At 33.0% G+C, this 24,552-nt stretch overlaps 1 non-coding gene and 1 pseudogene across 1 annotated transcript; both read right to left on the reverse strand.

The window, feature by feature from the left end:
* LOC143582387 (calcium-dependent protein kinase 18-like) overlaps positions 1–15,676 on the reverse strand; it is a 93,722-nt pseudogene extending 78,046 nt beyond the window's left edge.
* Positions 15,677–23,475: 7,799 nt separating this feature from the next.
* TRNAI-AAU (transfer RNA isoleucine (anticodon AAU)) lies at positions 23,476–23,549 on the reverse strand. The gene has a single exon. It is a non-coding gene; the product is annotated as a tRNA-Ile (tRNA).
* Between the last annotated feature and the right edge of the window lie 1,003 nt (positions 23,550–24,552).

Genomic DNA, 24,552 nt, shown 5'->3' on the forward strand with positions numbered 1-24,552 from the left:
TGATACAAATATGGTCAGACCTATGATGTTTTCTAAGAGTGACTTCTCAACCAAAGAAGGCATAAAGTTGCACATCACCGTGCATATATAAGAAACCCCTCCAAACTTTGCGATTTGGTCCACTTGAGACGACATCGGGATAGTTAGGTCAAATGGCAGTTTCATAACCACGGCTAAAATGGTCATAATCGCCGAATTCATGGAAAACATCTTGGCTGGAAACCAATAGCGTCTCCTTTTGAAACCATCAAACAAATCCCATGCCATAGCAACAACAAACCATAATGAAGCTGTTGCGATGTAGATCCCAATTAACTCCATAGGTAAGTCGTGCATACCCTCAGTTGCCGAATAGGAGTTTAGTACACTCAATTGCATTTCTAACACTTTTTTGGTGTTACATATTTCCTCTAAAGATGAGGAATTAGTTGATAAAGAGCATGTATCCGGATAAGGGATGTTTTTAAGTAACGGGTTAGTAACTCCATTACAATGAAAGTAGTTCTTAAATAAGTAATGCATGGTTGAAATCTATACTATATAATAAATAAAACTTACTAAGTGCCACATGTCATCACCAAATTGAACCTTACAAAAATTTTCCCTCCTCTCTCTCATATTAAATTCTTTTTACAATTCTTTTTGTTATTAATAGTTTTGTATTTTAATTTTTTTTTTTACATTTTAATCTTTCATTTTCTCTTTTTAATAATTCTTTGCTATTAATAACTTGTATTTCATTTTTTTACTTTTTAATCTTTCATTTTCTCTTTTTAATAATTCTTTCCTGATTTAATCAATTAAATACCAACATAAATATATATTTTTTTGTTTTATATCAGTATAGTATATTAGTTATTAATATTAGGCTTTTATAAGTAACCAATTTTCACGTTGATATTGAACATTGATTCCAAAAATTAAGGTATTAAATATATTATATTAATTAAGGTTTTATAAGAAATGATATTATTGGATGAAGAGCCAACATTAATTTTAAAATTAAATTCCAATAAACTTTAACTTATTAAATATATATAATTATTTACTAAATTACAAGTCTTTTTCTTTCAAACATTGAAAAGACAAATTCACTATTAATGTATTCTTTGTGTTTATGTTAACTTAAACGAGCGGGTTTCTTTAACAGGTTAAAATATCAAACATGGTTCAAGTCAAAATAATTTATGATTAAAATGAGTTTCGTTCCACGGGTTGGTTTAAAAAAGTAGTCATTAACAACTTCTTTTTAGTTAACAATTTAATCAACCCATCATTTATGTTAAGTTCATAATCTTAAAAATCCACAAAAATATAAACACTAGACTACATGTTTTGGTTTTTCAGATGAATAAAACAACTTATCTTTGGAATACACATGTTAGACATTAGCTGATGTGGTCTCAATTATATATAAATTCAATAAACGTTTCTCACACTCTTAAGTTGTTTTGAACCATGTTTTTATTGAATATTCTTCCTAATGGGTTCATATTTAAAGATTAAAGGTTTAAAGAAACAACGAGCTAAACAATGTATTAAACTAAATTTGACTTTACACAACGAATTATAATTTTAATATAGTTTTTTTGTTATATAAAAAAAGTAACTATTAATTAAATGTGATACATACACTTTAATTAATGGGTGGACTCTAATTATGTTTGAAATTGTCAGATAGGAGCACGTGAGCAGTTTTCGTTTGCAACAAGTATAAATTCAAATATAATGTTTGTGAGTGGTGACATGGAATTAGCACACAAGAGATAGATAAATTAAATTGAAGTTAAACTGGCTTGTGTACTATTGGGCCGAATTTAATATGAGTAATAATTTACAAGGCCTAAAAGATCAAGAGGGTTGGTTTAGCATATTATATAAGGACATGACGGCCAGAATTTCTGGGGGCTGATTGGAACAGAAGGTCACGAACGCAAGTCAGGGGGGTTGCCCCTATTCGATCAAGAGGGGGTTGGTCAGATAAGTGAAGCCAGAAACAGTATTGAATTAAAGAAGAAATCAAGCTACTTGGCAAGTTACTCAATTATTTTACCCCTTTTGTCATGAACCATAATATATATTATATCTTTGTTTCATCAATTATTATGATTGGCTAAACTTTTATACTGCCTGGGTTTGGATGAATACTTGTTAGACTCGCTTTATTTTTTGTCTTGGATTATTTATTGATTGGTTCATGTTTTGGTAAAGTTTTTATTGTGTTTGGTTGTGATGCACATGCGTATTTGGTATTAATTTATTATCAATTTATTGTTCCATATGCGTCTTTGTGAATGTCTTTCATGTATGGATGCATATTAGGTTGTTTACTGTGTGTTTTGCAACTAGTTTATGGTTTATTGTTAATGTATTCCATAGGAGCGGTAATTGAAAGTTTAGCGATACCTTTTATTCTGCCACTTGAGAGACCGGGAGGTAATTAAGTGTTGTCTGTTTTGGTCTTTTGCTGGTTTGGGTAGTGATTGCACGGGAGTGAGTTACCCTAGATTCCTTTAGATTCTTACAGATCCGAATTATAACCAAATTTAATAAAAATACCCCTTTACGCCTTAGGGAGTTTTGTGATTAGAAAGACCGGGAGGTAATTTAATCTTTGGGTACCTTAGCATAGTTAGGTAAGGTGAGACCGGGAGGTTATCCGAACCATTAAACCGTTGAGCTTACATGATATTTAGGGTTCTTAGGTATTGTTGGTGAGACTGGGAGGTGATCTAGCTTACTATAGTTATTCCTTAAATTTCATATTTTTAGAATACGGTACCAATCATAAACCAATTCCGAAAGTTTAGGAGTTGACTAGTAGGATTCCTTGCCTAGGTAGTTATTTCCTCTATTTGAGTTCTAGTTCGTGTCAGTTTAAGTTTAAGTATTATTTAATTTATAGTTAATAATAAAAAAAAGACAAAAATCAATAAAATCAATTTATTTAAGTTATTAGTCAGAGTTTAGTTTAGGGGTCGCTAGTGTCCTGTGGGTTCGATATATGGACTTCATTAGGTTTTACTACAGTCGATTGGTACACTTGCCTGTCTAGTGGTCTAGCAGTAGGAGAGTCTAGGTTTATAAATTTAAAAATAGAGTGTCTAGGTTAGGTTATATTTAATAGACCGTTTTGCACATCATTAGCACACTATTAATTATATGATAAATTGACTTTGTATATTCTTCTATTATTGAAGATTTTAAAAATAAAGTTTCTTTAGTGAGCGATTTACACTTGCACTGAAAAATGAGGTCGCTCAAGAAACTAGCAAGAGTTCACTATCCATGTTTTATCAGTCATAAAATGATACGTTACAATAAAGTATTAGTGTCCTGATGTTTTAAATGACCTTAAAATCTAAGGTTGTCAAGTTATAGATTATCCTAAAAGTCGACGTTGAAGTAATGTTGCTTAAAATATTAACTAGAAAAATGGTATATGCAATGAAACTAAACTGTATGTGAAAATACAATATGATAACCGTGTTATAGAAGCCGAAATCATATACGAAAGTAATATTGGAACTCACATTTTTATTCTTAGAAAAAACCATATACCTTTAGATAAAATAATTATTTTCAATGTATGAAATTTTCACTTTATTTTTGTTTTGCATTAAAGATTAATAAAAACTAAGGTCAATCATTATAGATGGTTGGTTTGTTTTTTAGACAGTTTATTTTAACTCATGATAGTTATGTGTTGTATTATTTAGACCTATAAACAGAAACGATGTAAAACTACTTAGTTTTCATATAGGAAATAAAGTTACAAATAAAACTACAAGTATTGTGTACAAAGAAATATTTAAAGATTTATGAATTTCTAACAACTTTTTATTTCCATATTTTGTAATGTGTAATTTATTCTACCATATAATATATCTTTATATCTTTTGAACATATATTTTGTATTTTACATTGTGTTATTATTTAAATAAATTTATTTATTCTAGCCCGTGTGATACACGGATAACTAACCTAGTGTTGGATATATGTAATGTAGTTGTTGTGAAGATTGGAATTGATGAAAATTGAAAGTAAAGTGTATAGATGTTGAAGGAGATGAAGAAGATAATGAGAAGGTTTCTTGTTGGAGTTCTTATGTTGAAGAAGATGAAGTAGTCATTTCCTATAAAGTTCTTATGTTGGAGCAGGTTTGTGTTGATGAAAGTAATCCTTTCCTATAAAGTTGGTATGGTTCTTAGTTAATATCAAACCCAAGAACAACCTCATATGTGTAAACACACATTTGACTATTGACATGCTTGTTGATGAAAGTAGTCATTTTCTATAAAGTTGGTAGGGTTCTTAGTTAATATCAAACCCAAGTAAACCTCACATGTGTAAACACAACACACACACTTTTGACTATTGACATGTTCTTGTTATAATATGTGTAAACACAACACACACTCTACTTTGATCGGTGCATCATGCTAATCATGATCAAACAAACCACCTGTCACTTGAATGTTTACAAGAGGGCCTAAACTTGAATCTTAAATTCTTCAACGAGTCTGTTTGACCAAATCATCAAACCTCAAAGATGTCTGAAAGTTGAAACTTATGAATAAATAAAGTAGTGGCAACACGTGTAACAGATTTTACAGTTTCTCGTAAAGAGACAGTTGACTTTCAAGGTCAAGTTGACTCATTGAGACAGATTCCGAAAATCCAAGAAACATTTGATGATAGAATCAAAACATACTGCAATTCCCACAAAACTAGCAATTGGAATATTTAGTACCTTCCAACCAAAATCAATTATAATTCTGAAGTAAAAAACTTTAGTCTTTTTGACCTCAAAAGTCAAAGCCTGTGTTTGAGTTTTAGAAGTTGTACCAATGCTCACACGTGTAAACTGAAAGCAACGGCTTACCATTCTGAGTTCTTCTGGAGTTATATATCCATCTCCATCAACATCAAATTTATCAAAAGCCGACTATGATAAATGTAGCCGTTTTTGAGAATCTTGTCCCTCCAACTGATGAACATGAAGAGTGGCTGCAACTAATTACTTGAAATCAATCATCCTGTTTGTGTCACTATCCATCTGCCTCACAAGTCACATATACGTCGGTTAAAAGGGTAAAATAGTAATTTTACAGTGCATTAGATAATCAACTTTGTTACAAGGGGCTTACTGCTTTTAGTAACTCTAAATCACGCGATTCTTTCATCTTCCAAGGAATATCTTTAGCAAGTGCCTGCCACGAAACCGAGCTATTTTAGAAATACGTGTTCAATGTTTTGTTTGACTTTTCGGGTCATAGTGAAACATACCTGTTTCATTTCCTCAAGACTAATAGCACCATTTTTATCTACACCAATTGCATGAAATTGATCTTTCAGATCCGCTAGCTCCTTTTCATTAAATGTGCTAGCCAAAGCCTATGCAATAATATCAAATCTTAGAAAATATTATCCGTTGTATTTATTAAATACAGAACCAGATGTTATAGATTTACACTAACCCGACGAATACAGACGTTGGTGACAACTTATTTTAGAGACTCGAAATATATTAAATGATCTTATAAGGTTTGAATTATATGGTATATGATTATATTTTATTAAATAGCAACAACGAAAGCGAATTGATTCGTCTAGCATTATCTTTTTGTTTTGCTCGTTTTACTTTAACGAACCTATTTCTTGAATTAGCACCGACGTAAAAGCATACGAACGTTAGAGACAAAAATAATAACATTACACGCAATAATAATGCATAAATTTATATTAATGTATTCGATTAGGAGATTGACATAATATTAACTTAAACTTCATTGCATTATTTATTACAAGAACTCAATGATTGGTATACTGTTCTTTCTTTAAGAAAGCATGATACTGAATTATCAAACTACCATCAACATCCCAATTAACTATTAAACCATCACCTGATCCACAAGCATCTTCAAATTTAAGATCCATATATAAATTATTGTATATAAGCCATGAACAAAATTCATGTGTTTCATGTCAGTACGTATGCTCCGGTCCACCACAATCATAATTCACATCACATGGCAAGCATCATATATACATCAAATTGTGTACCAGTACCACCCAACCTACCATGTCGATCTTTGCATTGTTTTGTTAACCAGTACGCAGTACTCCACCTATCTAAATATTTTAAATTAGTAATTATATTACAAATTTTGTAATATAAACTCTAGCTTGCTGCAAACAAGAGTTCACAACAATAAATCACACGAAACTCTTTCACCCTCTCTCTGTCTAGTACCACGTACCACTAACTACCATCCAAAAACCACCACCATCTCCGGTGTTCACGACAACCCCCAACACCATCACCCGGCCCGAACACACCGTGCCCGTTACTAGCTTCCAAGCCTCGCGAAGTGGAGCTAGCACAAGCCTTTTCGTCTCATTGATCCGTACTCATAATCCCAGAACTAAGTGAGCTAAAACTCATCTCTAAACCATCTTTAGATGTCTATAAATAGCTCTATCAAGAACAAGATACACATTAATTTGTAATTTATTGATGTTAAAATATATGCTTAAACTTAATAAGTATGAGTTTTGGTTGTAGATTTGAAAGGGTTGTAAAATATGAGTTTAAAACATGTTAAAGGTAAGTTTGGTGTATAATTCGTTAAAAATTATTAACTTAGATTGTGTTTACGAAGTCCTAAAAATATTATATAACCTCATGTTGTTAAAAAGATGGTTTGTATAAAATATTTACATACAAGTAGTTTATTTGAAAGATGGAGAATGAATTTATGAAATATATAAAGTTTGGATATGAAAGGATAAACAAGTAAAACACGAGTTATTAGTTTAGTAACTCGGTTATTTGAAAAATATAACTTGATGGCGAAATTATAACAATCTTTGTGTAAATATATTTAAAGATGGAGAATGAACTTATGAAATATATAAAGTTTGGATATGAAAGGATAAACAAGTAAAACACGAGTTATGGTTTAGTAACTCGGTTATTTAAAAACTATAACTTTTTGATCGCGAAATTATAAAATCAGTTAATATCATTATGTAAAAATATCAAGGTTATCAAAATGTTATAAATACCATGTATTTTTGTGAGAAATTCATACTACATTTTTAATATTACACAGTCTAGAGTTTGAAGATGAAGAAAAGCATCATATCTTTTATCTTTGTTTACATCATATGCTCAAATCTTATGTCTTGTATTACTACCTTTCCCGAAGAAGAATGCAAGGCGTATGGTAATTCTTGTTGAAACCTACCTATTGTCTTCATATATTATAATACATATCACTAGGGCTGGCATATCGTGTATACCCGTACACGATAAGACACGAACACGAAATGGGTATACCTGTACAAGACACGAAAACTTATCGTGTACATGTAACCCAAACACGAACACGAACCTGTTAATACCTGGTATACACGATAAGACACGATAGTACACGATAATAGCTGTTTAGAAACGCATATTTGACAAAACACATACATAAATAATATTGGCTTTTTGGTAATAGCCTGAATGAATGATGAACGGAACAAAACACATACATAAATAATATTGGCTCTTTGGTCAAAGTCTCAAAAGAAGTAAAGTTTGACTTGTAAACAATAAAACAACTTTCAGTTTCACTCTTCCGATTAACAGCGGCTCTCCGGCGTTCAAATGACCGGCTGTGACGTATGGATGGCTAGTATGGACGGAGAGAGTATGGCCGGAGAGAGTATGGTCGGCTGAACGCGACGGGTAGAGGCCGGAGAGAGTATGGCGGCGACGGGTTATGGCCGGCGACGGATTTTGGTGATGGCCAGATTGAGAGGGTTAGGGATAAAGAGTGTGTGTGACGACTGTAACTTGTAAGGAAGAATTAGGGTTAGGGATATTTTAATATGAGTTATAACTATATATATTTTATATATATTTATTTAATTTAATTTTAAAAATAACCAGGTACCTAACAGGTAAACAGGTATTATACCTGCTTAGACACGAAAATTAACAGGTAATTTCATGTCTACCTGTTTAGTACACGAAACCTGTTAAGGTCTTACCTGTTATCTGTTAAAGTCGTGTAGGTACGTGTCGTGTATTCGTGTCTCGTGTATAAATTGCTAGCCCTACATATCACCTTATTTGCTGAATACTTTTGTCACGAGGCAACACTGCAAAAATAAACAAACATTATGCATCACCATCAATATAAGGAGGAAGAAAAAGAAGAAGAATACAGATCATTGTGTTTGAGAATATACCTAAAAAGTAAAAAACGTATACGTTTGGGGATACATGAGGGAATGAGTGCTTGGTTTCAATTTTGAATGCTCCCGGGACACGTAAGCAACATACATTACCAACCTAAGCTTAAGCTTAAGCTGTACATTATTATATATGTACGTATTAATTAAAAATAGTAAAACTCTTCATTTTGACCCATCCTATAATTTCGAATATAGATATACATATAAAATATAGATATATACTATATAGAATTTTTTAGATATACATATAGAATATAGATATGCATACATACATATATAGATTATTATCAATTAATATCATTATGTCTTACTTGTTATAAGGTTATAAATACCATGTATTCTTGAGTCATATTCATCCAACACTCTTAATATCTGTGACATTCGTCAATTTCGGGTATCGGTTATATTCATTTGGTAATCATTTTGTAACATGTCGATTTCTTTGCGTTTTATTTTAATAAGTTATACTTCGTAATGGTGGTTAAACTTGTAAATCCGAACTGTCAAATTATCAAACCATTGTTAATATAACTCTAGCGTGTGCGAGGTTTGTCAAATACAGTTATTTATAATTTATAAGTTAGGTTAAGTAAACGTTAGGGGCTAAAGTGGATTTCTTTAAAGTTATACAAGTTTTAAACCAATTATAACTAAATACCAAACTCGAGGGGCCGAAAACGTAACATTTATAACCTACCTATAAAAGAAACAAACCCTAATCCTAATATCAATACACCCAGCCGCCTCCTTCTTCTTCCCTTTCATTTTCCGGCGACCCCGGCCGTTTTCCAACTATGTCCGACCACCCACCTTCGGCCACCACCTCTCACCGCACCACCACTAACCTTTCTTTCCCCTCTGGTATGCAAACCATCACCCGCAGCCACCACCACCACTCCTTTCCCCGTTTTTCCGGCGACCTTCGGCCGCTGTGGCCTCACCGGAAAACCAGCCCCGCCACCTCTCTCTCGCCGTCTCTATCTTTCTCCCTCTGTCTCTCTCGTTGTCTCTATCTATCTCTCTCTGTTTCTCTCTCCGTCTCTATCTATCTCTTTCGTTGTCTCTCTCTCTCCCGTCGTCGTCTCTCTCTCTCTGCCTCGTCTCTCTCTTTCTCTCTCGTTGTAACTCTCTCTCTGCTCTCTCCCTCTCTACGGCTCTCTCTCTCTCTTTTTCCTTTCCTCCCTCCCTCGGTTGCGGTTTCCATCTCCGACTACCTCGGGAACATATATTAGGTACAAGTTAATTTGGGTTTTGTTATTATTAATTTTAGTATATCAATCAGTTTGAAATCGTTAATTATCGGTTAAATACTTTGAAACGGGTTGGATGAATATTGGTGTTATTTTGAATTGGGGATAAGATGAACATCGGGTTTGGTTAGCTAAGACGGAATACACCCGAGTTACTAACCACTTAAAATCGATCTTGGATTTATGTTTAAAAATAAATATATATAAATGTTATAATATTATTTTAGGTTTAATTCATATTGTTACTATTATTATTACTATTACTATTAATATTATTAGTATTAGAATTATTATTAATGTTATTGTTATTATAAATATTAAAGTTGTTAATATTATTCTTAAAGATCATATTATTGTTATTTATTAAAATTATATTTGATAATTTATTATTATCAATAATATTATTACATTTATCTTGTGAACTCGTTTAGAACTCGAACCGACACCGAGGATGGTATTATTATTTACTATCAATATTATTTGTTATTATTATTATTATTATTATTATTTTATCAACAACGCTTTAATTAATACTTGGGGTTTTTATTCTTTAACTATTATTATTAGTATCATACTATATTAGTATTATTAATAATAATTATTGAAATTATTATTATCATCGTTATCTTATACATTATCTATATATATATATATAACATATTTTTTAGATTTATTATTATCATTACTATCATTATCATTAATAATATTATTATAAGCTATATTATAAATTCATGTTATGAAAACCGAACTCTTGATTTAAAACTCGTCTTGTTTCTATTTAATATTGGTTTAGTTATTTAAAAGCCCAAATAAAATAATATTATTTTATTTTAAATTACCAATTAAGTATGAGTCCCTAACCATTAACAAATTAACCGATAATTCAATTTACAACCGAACCTTCTCGTTCAATGTTTCAAATGAAGTTTCAACTAAAGTTCAAGTTCATTAATATACTTTATTTATTCGTTTTCATTTAGCTTTCAAGTTGGATTCGTTCGTTTCGTTTGCAAGCTTTCTACATTTCAATCATTTGTTATTTCTCGGTTCGTTAATCGAGGTGAGTACATTTCATCCCCCGTTTTCCCTTTTGTGTTTTGGGGGTAACATGCATACTTATTCAAAACAAGAATGATTTATTATACACTTTTCTCAAACCACAAACTTTAGGGTATATGATACTTGGAATACTTGCTCTTTTGTGTGTTATATGCCTCATATGCTTTACGTGCACGAGTGTTTATTTTTATGTTGTTGTTGAGCCTCATTAAGTATGATCATACGCTCTCCTAACTACTTAGCCTTGTGCTAGTAGAATAGGGCCTCATTATCCGAGTATGACGGTTGTTACCGAGTAGAAAGGATCCTCATTTACATATGTTTTATATGCCACGATTGATGCTTTTATTTATAGTCTCATATACGTTTGTAGATTTCGCTCATATTATATATACTCAAACTATGAAATTGCTCACCAACATACGTGTTGAAAAAATATTATTTTATGCATTGTTACAGGTTTGACTTTTATCGACTTGAGGACTTGTCGGAAAACGTTACCAAGACTATTAGGATATTAGTAAAACGAACAATATATTTGTTTACTTGTGTTCAATTTGTTTGTATGACCAAGATGTATTGTTTATTGATTTGTGACATAAATGAGTTGGTTAAATATTTTCACTTTAATAGTGTCTTGTGTGTTTGTCCAATCACGTTGCACCCCGGCATGTTCCGCCTTTGGTCGGGGTGTGACAATATCGCACACTCTCTCAGCTTGAAGATGGAGAAGAAAATCATGTCTTTTATCTTTCTTTTCATCATATGTTCAAATCTTATGGCTTGTATTGCTAACGAGCCCGAAGAAGAATGCAAGGCGTATGGTAATTCTTGTTGAAACCTAACTTATTGTTCTCTTCATGTCACCTTATTTGTTGAATACCTCTGTTAATATATTTGATTGACAAGCAGGTGATAACTTTTGTGTTTATTCTATTAATCACAACCCAAGTATGTGTGATGAACAGCGTTGCGTCCTAGAATGCGCCCGCCTTGTGCCAGCGAATCAAACCATAAGAAAAATGTTTTGTCGGGGCACTTACTGTATTTGTTGCGTCAAAATCGCCCCGAGAGAGATGTACCATATTTAAGTAGCTACTAAACTAATAAAATAATCTCTATAACTTTGGTTTTTGTTTGAAATGGAGAAAAAGTATTGTGTGTTTTTGCCTTTTCTTTACATGCAATCCCAATAATTATGAATGTGAGCTACGTCGTATTACTTTGTTACAACCAATCTGTTGCGCCTATTATAATTCCATGCATGTATTTGTCGACATGACCCACTCTCAATTAATAGGGTTAATATGAGTGTGATTAGATTTTGTTTCGACATATATATATATATATATATATATATATATATATATATATATATATATATAAAGGATTCTAAGAGAACCCTTTGCAAATTGAAAACTTTGAGAACCATTTTGGACCATTAAAAACACCTTTAAAAAATATTTAAAAAAATCATAACAAAAAAATATTAAAAATTTTAAAAAAGTAAAAAAAAATTTTCTTATATTTCATTCTGGTTTCATTAAAAAAAAATAGAAAAACAAAAAAAACGTCGTATTATACACATATGTATAATTTTATATAATCTTTAGTTACGTAATATACACATATGTACAGTATCATTTATCTTAAATTATACACATGTGTAAAAAAACATGTAATGTACATATATGTATATATTATACATATGTGTATATAATTTAGCTAAACCGAGTTTTTTTTTATGAAACCGTGATGTTAAAATAAGAATTTTGGTTTTTTTACTTCTTTCATTTTTGTGTTTTTTTTATTTTATGATTTTTTTTTATTTTTGGATATTTTGTGGTCCAAAATGGTTCTCATAGTTCTCAATTTCAAAAAAGTTCTCTCATGATACTGATCATATATATATATATATATATATATATATATATATATATATATATGGGAGGGTTATACTAAAAAGAAGTAGTTTTCTAGGAATATTAGGAATAAATCATAGCTATTAGATCATGTTAATCAATGGTTGAGATTTAAAATTACCAAAAACCGACATAGTTTCCTATAATTACTTTTTCACCACTATAACCGACATAGTTTCTTAGAATTGTTCTTTCACCATAGGTTGTAATGCCACTTGTCAAAAAGCTATTGGTTCTTACCATTCTTAGGAAACTCTTTCTTTTTATTTGAACCATTTTCTATATATATATATATATATATATATATATATGATACGAATTCTTGGATCAAAGAAGGCATGCATAATATTAATTGACAAGTGATAGACCTCATGGACAGCATACGAATGACTCAAAACCATGTTGACCCTCCATCGATCGATCAATGATATTATATTTGTACGTCAAGGTTATTGTCAAGAGTATATTCAAATAATATATAATAAACTTATATAGTATTAAGCCCGTTAGGGATTTGAACATTAAGATGTTGCTCGAGGCTCGAGAGAAGAGGCGACGGAAGGACCCCATGTGTTGGAAGGAAATGCCCCCTTATATTACAAGGGGGTGTTTGGTACAGAGAATGGAAATGGAGAGAAAATGAAAATGGAAATGGAATTGCAGAGAAACAGAATTGGTATGGAGAATGAGAATCATTTCTCTTGTTTGGTACACGAGAAAATAAACAGAGAACTCTACCATACCCAACCCCACCTCCACCCAACCTGACACCACTCACCACCGCAGCCCCACCACCACAGCCCCACCACCACAGCACCACCACCACAGCCCCACACCACCAGCACCACCACCACAGCCCTTTCTTCAACCACAGCCCAACACCACCGGCTGCCGCCACCAAACCCCCATCTTCAACCACAGTACACAAGAAATTAAAAAGATTCAAATTTTTGGAACATAAGATATAGAAAAAGGAGGCTCAGATCTGTCATCACTGCCTCTTTGGAGATTTTGTGGTGGTGGTTGTGGTGGCGATGATGATGATGATAATCAGAAGCCACCTGCAACCACCGCCGATTTCCACCACCACTGTCACCCACCTGCGACCACAATCACCCGACCATCTGAAAACCCTAACCTACCACGAACCACCACTTGAAACCCTAATCTCCGTTCACCCGTACCACCTGCAACCTACAACCGGTTACCATCTCTGTGTTCACTACTGCGAACGGCGGAGACGGGGTGGTGGTTGCAGACTTGGAGATGAGGTGGCGGTTGCAGACTTGGAGACGAGGTGGCGGCCGGAGACGAGGTGGTGGCCGGAGACGAGGTGGTGACATGCTATGAGGAGGCTACTGAGAAATGGATTTCTCTTTGTTTTAAAGAGAAATGGAATTCTCTAGTTTTAGAGAAATAGAAAGAGAAATAGAAATGAAAAGTGGAAAACAAACAAAAGAAATATTTCTAATTTCATTTCTCCCCAATCAAATCCCTCTACCAAACACCCTCTAATAGTTTTGATTAATGGTAAAAGAGTAAAAGGCTATTTATGTTATCAATATGACCACTCATGCTCCATTTATCAATCATGCTCTCTATAGCTACTTTAAACAATCGATTTAAACCTACAACTCACATATCTCTAACTCATAAGCCACCGACCATTTAGTTCCACTATCAATTTTTCATGTAAACGGCCTTTTACCGTTAATAAAAACCCAATAACACACTGAGATGATCTTTAAGGCAAAATTTCACATGGGTTGTCTATTAAACGTTCAACTCACATTGCGATTCACACTAATAGGATGTTTACTAGGTTAGTTGCCCATATTATCACCACTTTACAACTAGATATTGTGTTTTTTTATAATTAAAGAGTTGTGTACGTGATATGTACCCGAGACGAGCGAGTGACATGGTTTGCATGTTTGCACGTGGAGAAGTGGTTTTAGTTTGCTTGATGATTTTATTCATGTTTCTTGTTGTTTAGAAAAGTGTAGTAAATAATGGGATGGTGGGATACCACGTGTCCATGTTATAGGTTATATCTTATTTCTAGTTTTTCTATTTCGATGCAAGGTTAATAGCCGGTAGGTTAATTTATTATTATGCAGAAAAGTTTGGTTCGTTGTGTCCTGAATATTCACCAACGTGTCAATCTCTTGACTAAGGGCGTGGTTTCAAAATGGCTTGCCTATCTTTCGTCCAAACTTCATATCGCTCCAATCGCCTTTAGGTCTTTTTAGGGAGTTACTTAACTTGCACTTCTACAACATTCTCATGGCTAAATAATTGAAACAATAATATTAACATGACATCCATATGATAGGTATAATTCATTGAGCTAGTTTGTAGTAGTTATAATGTGGGGTACATTTATACTAATGTGACAAGGAATATATCCAAGTACAAATATGACAAGGAATAATCCAAGTATAAATATTAATCCTTAATTGTGTACTTGATACATTCAATATCCACACTACTCTTTCGTATTTCAGAATCACTACATGAACCGTTAAGCAAATTTTATGCTTAGTATGAAATGAATTAAAATGTATGTTAGAATCACTACATGAGCCGTTAAGCAAACTTAATGCTTAGTATTTTTTTTTTCTTATAAAGAGCTTTATTTGATTTAATTAAGAGAAATCTGCAATTTGTCTCCCTGGTTTATATCAACGGGAGACGAATAGCCCCTGAAAACTAATTTGCGCATTTTACGCACCTGTGTTTACTGGGCGGGTTTTTTGGCTCCCTGCAGTGTTTATTATGAACAGATGACTCTCTGCAGTGTTAAATAATTTGTTAAATGACCATTATACCCTTCATCTTCATCTTCATCATTAACATTCAAACACATTAAGAACATCAACACATAAGCCCAGAAAATCAAAACACATAAACCCAGAAAATCAACAACATCAAGAACCCTAACACAAACACAAACCCAAAAAATCAAGAACATCAAGAACAGCATCTTCTTTTAAGAACCCTAACCCATAAATCTTATACAAATACATAAATTAACATCATCATTCAAACACAAACTCATATCTTCATCTTCATCTTCTTCACCCGCAACCCATCACCGCCGCCGTCACCACCATTCCTTCGCCACACCACCACCACCGTAGCCGGAAAATCACGAACATGTTGCTGGAAATCAACATACCCACTACTCATATTTATCTTCATCACCACCACCCATCTTCTTCACCCGTCGCCGTCGCCGTCGCCGTACCTCTTTGCCGGAAAATCGGATTCCGGCCACCAGCTGCCGGAAAATCGGATTTCGCCCCTTTTCACATCTTCAACATCCATCATCACATCACTACTCACCAACACCATGCGCTACTATTATTGCTCACCAAAGTGGCATCACCATATTTCTTTTCAAATCTCATCCACACCTTAGATCTAGATCTATGCTCTTTTTGTTAAAATTCTTGTATAAAACTTATGGGTTTGGTGGTGGGAAGTTTTTCGGTGGACGACGAAGGCGACGATGGCGACGGGGAAGGGATGAGAGAGTTGAGAAGATGATGATAATGGTTGAGATGATGATGATGAGCTGTTAGTATTATTATTATTACTATTATTGTTATTATTATTAGATTATTATTATTAGATATTATTATTATTATTATTTGTCTAATTACTAAAATACCCTCAACCAGGGGCTCAATACACTCAACCAGAGGCTTATATTACAATTATAAAAAACATGAGGGTAGAAACTTCGCAAATTAGTTTTCAGGGGTTAACCCATCGCACGACGATATAAACCAGGGAGACAAAATGCAGATTTCTCTTTAATTAATTGTTGAAATTATATAGAAACATAGATATTACATCAACATAGCAGGTAGGCGGGCAACAAGCTGCGCCGCCACCCCTTTCTGAATTGCAAACCCTAACCTGCTAAAGACATACCCTTGCCCTTTTAGAGTCGACACATTGCTATGCACAACCCGTTGGACCTTGGTTAGGAAACGGATAGCTTCCGGTGCCAAGGAGCCAAAGGTATCAAAAGCCAGAGGGACAAAAACATGTTGGTTTTCTTCGCAGGTTTTAGCATGTTTCTCCACTTTCTTCGTTTCAGCCATTTTCATTGCTCGCACAGCTACAAACTCATTATCCCTCAGAAAGTACTTTTGTTGAACATGCTTAGTATGAAATGAATTAAAGTTACATTTTAGCATGCTTAGTATGAAATGAATTAAAGTATAATAATCGTAAAAGATGTTCCAAGTAAAATTTATGAAAGTCGTTTTTCAAGTACCACCAACAAATATAGAAATGACCCATTTAAATGTGCATCTAATGTGTTTAAACAAATTGCCTTGTTCAACAAAAGTACTTTCTGATGCATAAGAGATGAAAAACATGAAATTGTCACTTAAAAAACAAATACCATCTTCGGGCATTTGTTATGAGTACATAAGTACATTAATTATATAATTTTATATATTTACAGTATGTACTTTTTGAATATACCAATTTGAGTAATTTTTGAACGTTTCCTATTGACCTAACTTTTTAAGTCGACCCGTTTATAAATAAGCGGATTTAATTTACATCTCTAACACTAACTTGGCACCAATTATTGTTTTATTGATTTAATATGTTTGTTACATAGATTTGATAAGGAACTGATAAGAATCATAGTGCTCCAGGATGCATTGTCAAAGCTTGTATGGGCAGTTCGTATTTATCTGGGAGAAGTGTTAAGGTTTGTATTTTTTTTAGTAAAACAAGCTGTTAAACATTGAGTTAGGTCTTGTTTTGTCTCTACTATTTGAATCTGTGATTTAAAAGGTGAATTTAGGAAAGAAAAAAAAAGGAAAGGAAACAAAAGTGGAGGTAGTAATTAAACTGCACCCTCAAATACACTTTTTAGATCATCTTAATGGTGTTGTGTCTAGTTTATTGTGTCTCATTAATAAATTGTTTCTTTACAAGTGTGGTTAGGCGTGGGAAGTTCCGGATTGAGTGATTATAATTATGGATGAGTGACATTTGAAAAAACTGAAATAAGAATTAAGACCACATAGCTTTTTGATAGTAATAGTTCAGATTCATCCCAAGTTCCCAACTCTAATAATATCATAAACGAACAATATCATTATACCATCCATGAAAAAACTGAAAATTTTAAACTTTTTTTTATCTTGTTATGTTATTTAAATGAATGGATTTATGTTAAGTTATATTAGTTTGTAATGTGTTATAACATTTCATATTTGTGTGATGACTTTTATTAAGTTATATTTGCTTATAACGGGTCAAAAGAGATGTTACAAGTCATTGTTTCTTAGAATGTGTCATAACGAGTATAAATGGCTCATATTTGGACGTAGCAACTTAAATTGAGTTATATTTGCTTGTAATTTGTTAAAAGTCGTAATAAGAGGGTCTTTATATTAGGAATTGAACATTGATGTGTGGTTAAGGATAACGTGTGACTTTAATAAATTACAGGTACTCAGGTTGGAGGAAAAAATAGCGGAGTTGGAACAAAAAATGTAGAAAAACATGCTATGATAGAAAAAAAATGAAGAAAATTTTGACCAAGTGAAGATACGGGGTTATGTTGGTGAACTTAATATTGAATATTTATTGTATAGCTTTGTGGATAGTTATTCTTGTTTTACATTTAGCTATTTGGTTCTATTTAGTTTAGATATTTATTTTTTTTGTATGATATTTTATATTTTACAAAACGTGAATATAATGTTTACATGAAAATATTGGAACAAAATATATCAAGAAATGATTAATTTCATATGTAGTTATATGTAGCAAAATCATGCCAAAGTTTGTATCTACATTCATGAGCTTCTATATGTTTTGTAACTTACTCATGAGTTCACCAACTATTTAATTGACTAATTATTTTTTAAGCATGTGTTCATGTACATCTTCTCAAGATATGAAAATATAGAGAATTAGATGAGTTTATTTGGATATAAGAAACCCTTTTAGAAGACTTATGTTAAACTGCAGAGCTTAACCCGAAGAAGCCATGACAGATAGTAGAGCCTATCACAAAATTAGATTGTAGTTGAATTTTTAGCTATGTAATTATATATGACATTTGACTGTAAAATTGACCTAATGTCTTAATATACATTTGTTAAGTTATTTCCGTTGTGTTTTTGTTGTTATTCAGTCGTCACGTGACAAAATAGTACATTCAAAACCGAAGAGTGCGGTGAAAGTCAACAAGTGGATATAGTGAAAAGCATAGACAATAAGCACCCATAAGCTTTACTACAAATACACTAATTGCGTCCAGCATAAAGAAAATATAATTTAACGGTGATGCTTAAGAGTTAAGTCTAAACCACCTCCTAATTACATCTATTAAAGAACTAATAAGTTACCATAGGCTAAAAGTAAAACCCATGCCCATGCCCATCCATCGACCCTTGGTGAATTGGGAAGTTGCGCGCAACATGTGCATTGGGTGCCTTTATAGTCCATGCGAATTATGTCTAGCTGGGGTAAGTCCATATACAAGTCAAAGCACTTTGTAACAAACGAACCCGTGGTGAATTGGGAAGTTAAAGCGCGCAACATGTGCATTGGGTGCCTTTATAGTCCAAGCGAATTATGTCTAGCTGGGGCAAGTCCATATACAAGTCAAAGCACTTTGTAACACACGAACCACACGTACATAAATTTGGCTTAAAATCATAAACATCTTCTCTTCCATCTACATTTTAATTGGAAACCAAAACAAAACAAAATTGAATAGAAATATCGTTAATTATATTTAAAGACTTGTTAATTTCCAAATATTAATTACTTACGTAAAGACGAGCACAATTCATGTGGGGAATCCTTTGGAGAGCCTGTTTGAAAACCAAGATGAGAAGCAGTGTAAAATCATGAAAATAGCATAAATACACTTGTAAGAAATTTTTGGTTTCAAAAGTAGGCTTTTAGATATATTTTCAGGTCGGCCAGTTTAAAAGTTTTTAAACGGTGTGGTTTTCATTTTTTTGACCGACCGTAAAAACCAAACAAGATTTATCAATACATTTTTTATTATTATTATTTTTTTCCGGTTGGTACAACTGTGAACTACTTATCATTTATGTACATTGATTTTGGGTTGTACAATGTGCAAAAACTGAATATGATCGGTGGATAAATAAGATCATTGTTGTTAAAGATGTTGTAAAAACATAGTTATAATTCAATCTTGACCAAATAGTCCCAGACCATTAATAACTTTTTGGTTTGGATCTGTTTAAATTTTCAACGAGTAGGTTTTCGTTAAGAGTGCAAAGAAAATCATAACTTGCTGGTACACACTAGAGACCATAATGTAGTTTGAAATTATACCATTTTGTTTCAAGTGTTTGTAACAATGTTTGTAACAGATCTTTTGGCTTAATAATGTTAATTACTAGTTATGATAATTTTCTCTCATTAAATAAGAATTAAATTGTACCTTCGTGTTTAGCTTTACCATCGGCAACACTTTTGAACATGTTATCGATTAAATCCATTGGGATGTTCGGGATGAAAACGGCAATGCATGTCAAGCTTACTATTGGTAAGATCCAGTTGTTGACAGCTTCAACCAAAAATTCAGAGCGGAATTGGCCATTGTCAAATGTCACCACTCCGGATGATGCATCAAGTTGTTCTTCAAGTTGTCCAAAAAGATTCAAAAGATTTCCGTGATGTTTCTTTTCAGCTTTCTCATTAAAACGCTTCATAGAATTTGCAATTCTATTCGTTATTCTTTGAGCAAGTTGCGTATCACCTTCAATTAGCAAAACATAATAGCTAAGCTTTTCATTCGTACTGACAGTGCTTGAGCCTGTGGACTTGAAATAATTCAAAAAAACTGGAAGGAGCCCGATAACTTTGCAAGATACCGCAACGGCCTTCTAAAATCAAAAATACAAATGATTAGAATGAGATTTTTCAACCCGTGGACACTATCTATCTAATCGGATATCCGAAAGGTTTTCGTTAAGAGTGTTAAGAAAATCATAACTTTCTGGTACACACTAGAGACCATAATGTATTATACCATTTTGTTTTAAGTGTTTGTAACAGATCTTTTGGGTTGATAATGTTAATGTTAAGGTATTACTAGTTATGATAATTTTCTCTCATTAAATCAGAATTAAATTGTACGTGCGTTTTTAGCTTTACCCCTCAAGCAAACTTGCATCATTGTAACATATTGTTCACATATGAAGTGGCTGCAAGGGTGTAGTAGGGTTGTTCAAAAAGAAAATAAATAAATAAATTTCGGATATCCGAAAAAGAAAAAAAATCTATGAAACAAGTCTTATAATTAACAATCTAACAGTAAACAAGTAATTAATAATTTAATAAAGTAATTATATGAAACAAACCTGAAACTATTTTGTCACAGCCGAGCAGCCGGTGATGGAGACTGGAGACGAACGGAAGGGACTGACGGTGGTGGAGAGTGGAGGCTGGATCTCAGATCTAGGGTTTGAGAAGAGAAGAGGCTGTTGTGTTAATGTGTTGTGTTATAAAACATATCTAGGGTTTTGATATTATATTGATGCAGTACTGCAGTGCAGTAGATGAGGTAGTTGTACCACATGATGGCATCACGTTAATACGACCTGCAAGGCTGCAACAATAATAACATGTAGATATGTAAAGAATTAAATGGCCTGCAACAATAATAACAAAGTGGATGTGCTCTTTCTGTGTTAACTTCGTATAAAGGTTGAGATGTTTAAAAATTATTTTAATTGCCGCATCCTGCCACATAATTTAGGGCCGTCAGTTTTAGCCGAACCCCGAAACCTAACTTGAATTTAAGGCTACCCGAACATGAATTAGAGAATACAGAAAAAACCTGAACCCTAACAACTCAAACAGGTCGGTTATCATGTCACTTTTTTCCAAAAAAACCCAACCTGAACCGAAAAAACCCGAATATTTTTTGTCTATTTGTTATAGATGTGTTTTGACTTGGAGTCTTTGGTTTGTAATATTAGATTTTGGGACTTTTAAAACTTATCATATCTTATCCTCAATTAATATTTGACTCTTTGATGATAATTTTTATGGGCACGGTGAATTTTGATGATATGTTGTGTAAAAAAACAATTTTTTTTCATTTTACATTTATACCCGGGACCCGAACAACTCGACCCAAAAACCTGAAACCCGAACAATCGATATAAACTCGATAGGGGATGAAAGACGTAGCTGTGTGTGTGAATCTGCAATGGAGATTTGAACTCATGTGTCGGCTCTGCCACGATGGCAACGAGAAAATATAAACGACTTTGAGCGCAAAAGTTGGGGAGTTTTTTTAAGTCAAACTTGGCCATTGACCGAGTTGACTGATTCAGACCGCCGTTGTTGACCGAATCCAAGTATTGCTGATCGAGTTGTAGAATAGTGCTTTGAAACCCTCCGAGGTTAGTGCACTCACTGATTTCAAACCCGAGTTGACCGATTTTTGCAACATAGTCTCCTAGAAAGATAATGTGTACGTGTTAAAAGTATTTTCAAGTGAGTTGGGTTTTGGAACCTTTTCCAAGTAAGAATCGGGGTTACAAGAAAAGACCTCATTTGAAGGTTACTCAAGGATGGATGTACATGTTGATAGAGATTCTATTCTTGGATTAAGCCCATTAGGGCTTAGCGCATTATCAAGTTTTAATATCAAGGTTGCGTCTCGTCTATGTGTCTTCTTGTATAGTGTTTCGTTGAGAGATACATAAATACGAAAACATATACGTGTATAATATATATGAGAATGTGGAGTCCATAGAGAGTGACAAAGTCGTAAAGGCGTTGCTCGAGACTGGAGAGAAGAGGGGATGGAAGGAACTTATGTGTTGAAAGATAGGCCTCCTTATATATATATATATATATATATATATATATATAAAGTGATGCGCATAAACACAACAAACCTGATTGAGTGTAAAAATTAGTTTTGATTATTGGTAAAAGACTATTTGTGTTATCAATATGCACAGAACAATTTGCGACCCATGTATTAAACTACTACTCACATAACTCTTAACTCATAGGACATCAATCACATAGTTCCTCGATTAATCATTCACGTAAACGGTCTTTTACTGTTAATCAAAGCTCCATAAGGCACAGTTTCTATTGGATTGTCTATTAAACGATCAACTCACACTATGATTCATGCTAATACGATCAACTCACACTATTGTGTTTTCATCGACTATAATTTCATTAGCTGTAGTCCATGAAATAACATAAGATTTGTTAGATATGGTATCAAACCTCATGCATGAAGATTTAACTCACACATTTGTAGAGATTTGGATCATATATTTGTTAAAACTTAAAAGAGTTGCATACCATGTGTACCTAATTTATGAGTGTGATAACATTGGAGCTACTTTTTCTTGTAGGTAACCATGCTAACTTGCATTTTGTTCGAAACATGGTACTTCCCCAAATTCTTTGTGTTCATTGTGTCCCGAAAATTGACCAACTTGTCAATCTGTTGAGTAAGAGAGCGTTTTCAATTTGGTTTGCTTATCGTCCTTCCAAACTTCATATCGCTCCAACTTTTTTGCTTGTAGGTCCTTTTAGGGAGTTGCTTAGCTTGCAACAATACTTTGCACTACCACAACATTCTCCTAGCAAAATAATTGAAACAACAATATTAGCATGACATCCATATGATAGGTAAGGTATAATTCATATACTTCCTTCCATGTGTCATTGAGCTAGTTGGTAGTAGCTACAAGGTTTGGTACAGTTAGACTAATGTTGACAAGCCACATATATAAATATTAATCCAAATTTGTGTACCTGATACACTCAATATCCACACTTCTCTTTCTTTAGAATTTGCAATTCAATACACCTAATACTATCACATAAAATATATATTCCAAAAATACCAAATCAACCGTACGTTAAGCAGATTTTGGTGCTTAGTTCGGAACGAATTAATTGTAAGCATCAAAAAAATATGGCCCATGCAGGTCTCGAACCTGCGACCTTCGCGTTATTAGCACGACGCTCTAACCAACTGAGCTAATAGGCCAACGATATTAATATGGCATGCAATATCTGATTTATCAACGTTATTTTATATAAAAGGGCAATTATATTTAACAAATTAGCAATGTTAGTTGAAATGTAATTAACTTCTTGCGTTTGTGTGAATGACATGCAGACCTTCAGGCTAGTTTTCCATAATGAAAAATTATAAAATCTTACATATGTTCATTGTATTAAGAATGATAGATATTCTTATTGGATTAAAAAAAATATACATACATATGTTAATAATCTTTTCAAGAAGTTTACAATGAAAGATTGTAAGAGAGGTTTCATTTCATATGTAATAAGAATCAATATCCTAGTTGAATGAGAACTCACAAAGTCAAAAAGAACATGTCATACTTCATGACAAATCATTTTAAATTTTTAATCATTTATTGGCATGTTTTGTACTAGACAATTAGACGTGATGCATCATAAGCTTTAAGCTTAACAATGAGGCAGGTACGGTCATAATTTTGACGCAAACCGAGATGATGCCCAACAATAATCAAAATCATGATCTTAACGTAAGTGTTTGTTAAATTAAAAAAGACCATGCGGAGAGGCCCGTGGATGTGCAGGGTGTAAAGAGGCTAATGATTTAGAGCACATATATTTAGAAGAAGAAAAAGTATCATGTTTGGTACAAGCGTTCATATAAAAAAATGTTCATGTTTTGGTACAAAGTGGGACATGTTCAAGTTGCATGGTGTATTTTTAATAAATCTAGAACATATGAATAAAATGTTTTGGACTTTAACATGACATAGTGATGTGGAGGTGGACATGACATATATTTTAATAAAGTATATATATTTGATTCCAGTTTGAACTGATTGTTTTAAGGCATGTTCACAGCATTAGAAAAGGCAAAAGGAATCATAACGTAGGACAGATTAGGCAACCAAAAACAGTCCAAAGGAGAAAAAAGAAAGAGTTCTAAGCTTAATTTAGTTTTGACTATAACTTTAATTTGAAAAGCAGGAATTTTAAGTTACCAT

Source organism: Bidens hawaiensis, unplaced genomic scaffold (assembly GCF_021521415.1).
Source record: "Bidens hawaiensis isolate Kalapana, Puna unplaced genomic scaffold, B.hawaiensis_p1.1 tig00031549_1, whole genome shotgun sequence".
NCBI lineage: Eukaryota > Viridiplantae > Streptophyta > Magnoliopsida > Asterales > Asteraceae > Bidens > Bidens hawaiensis.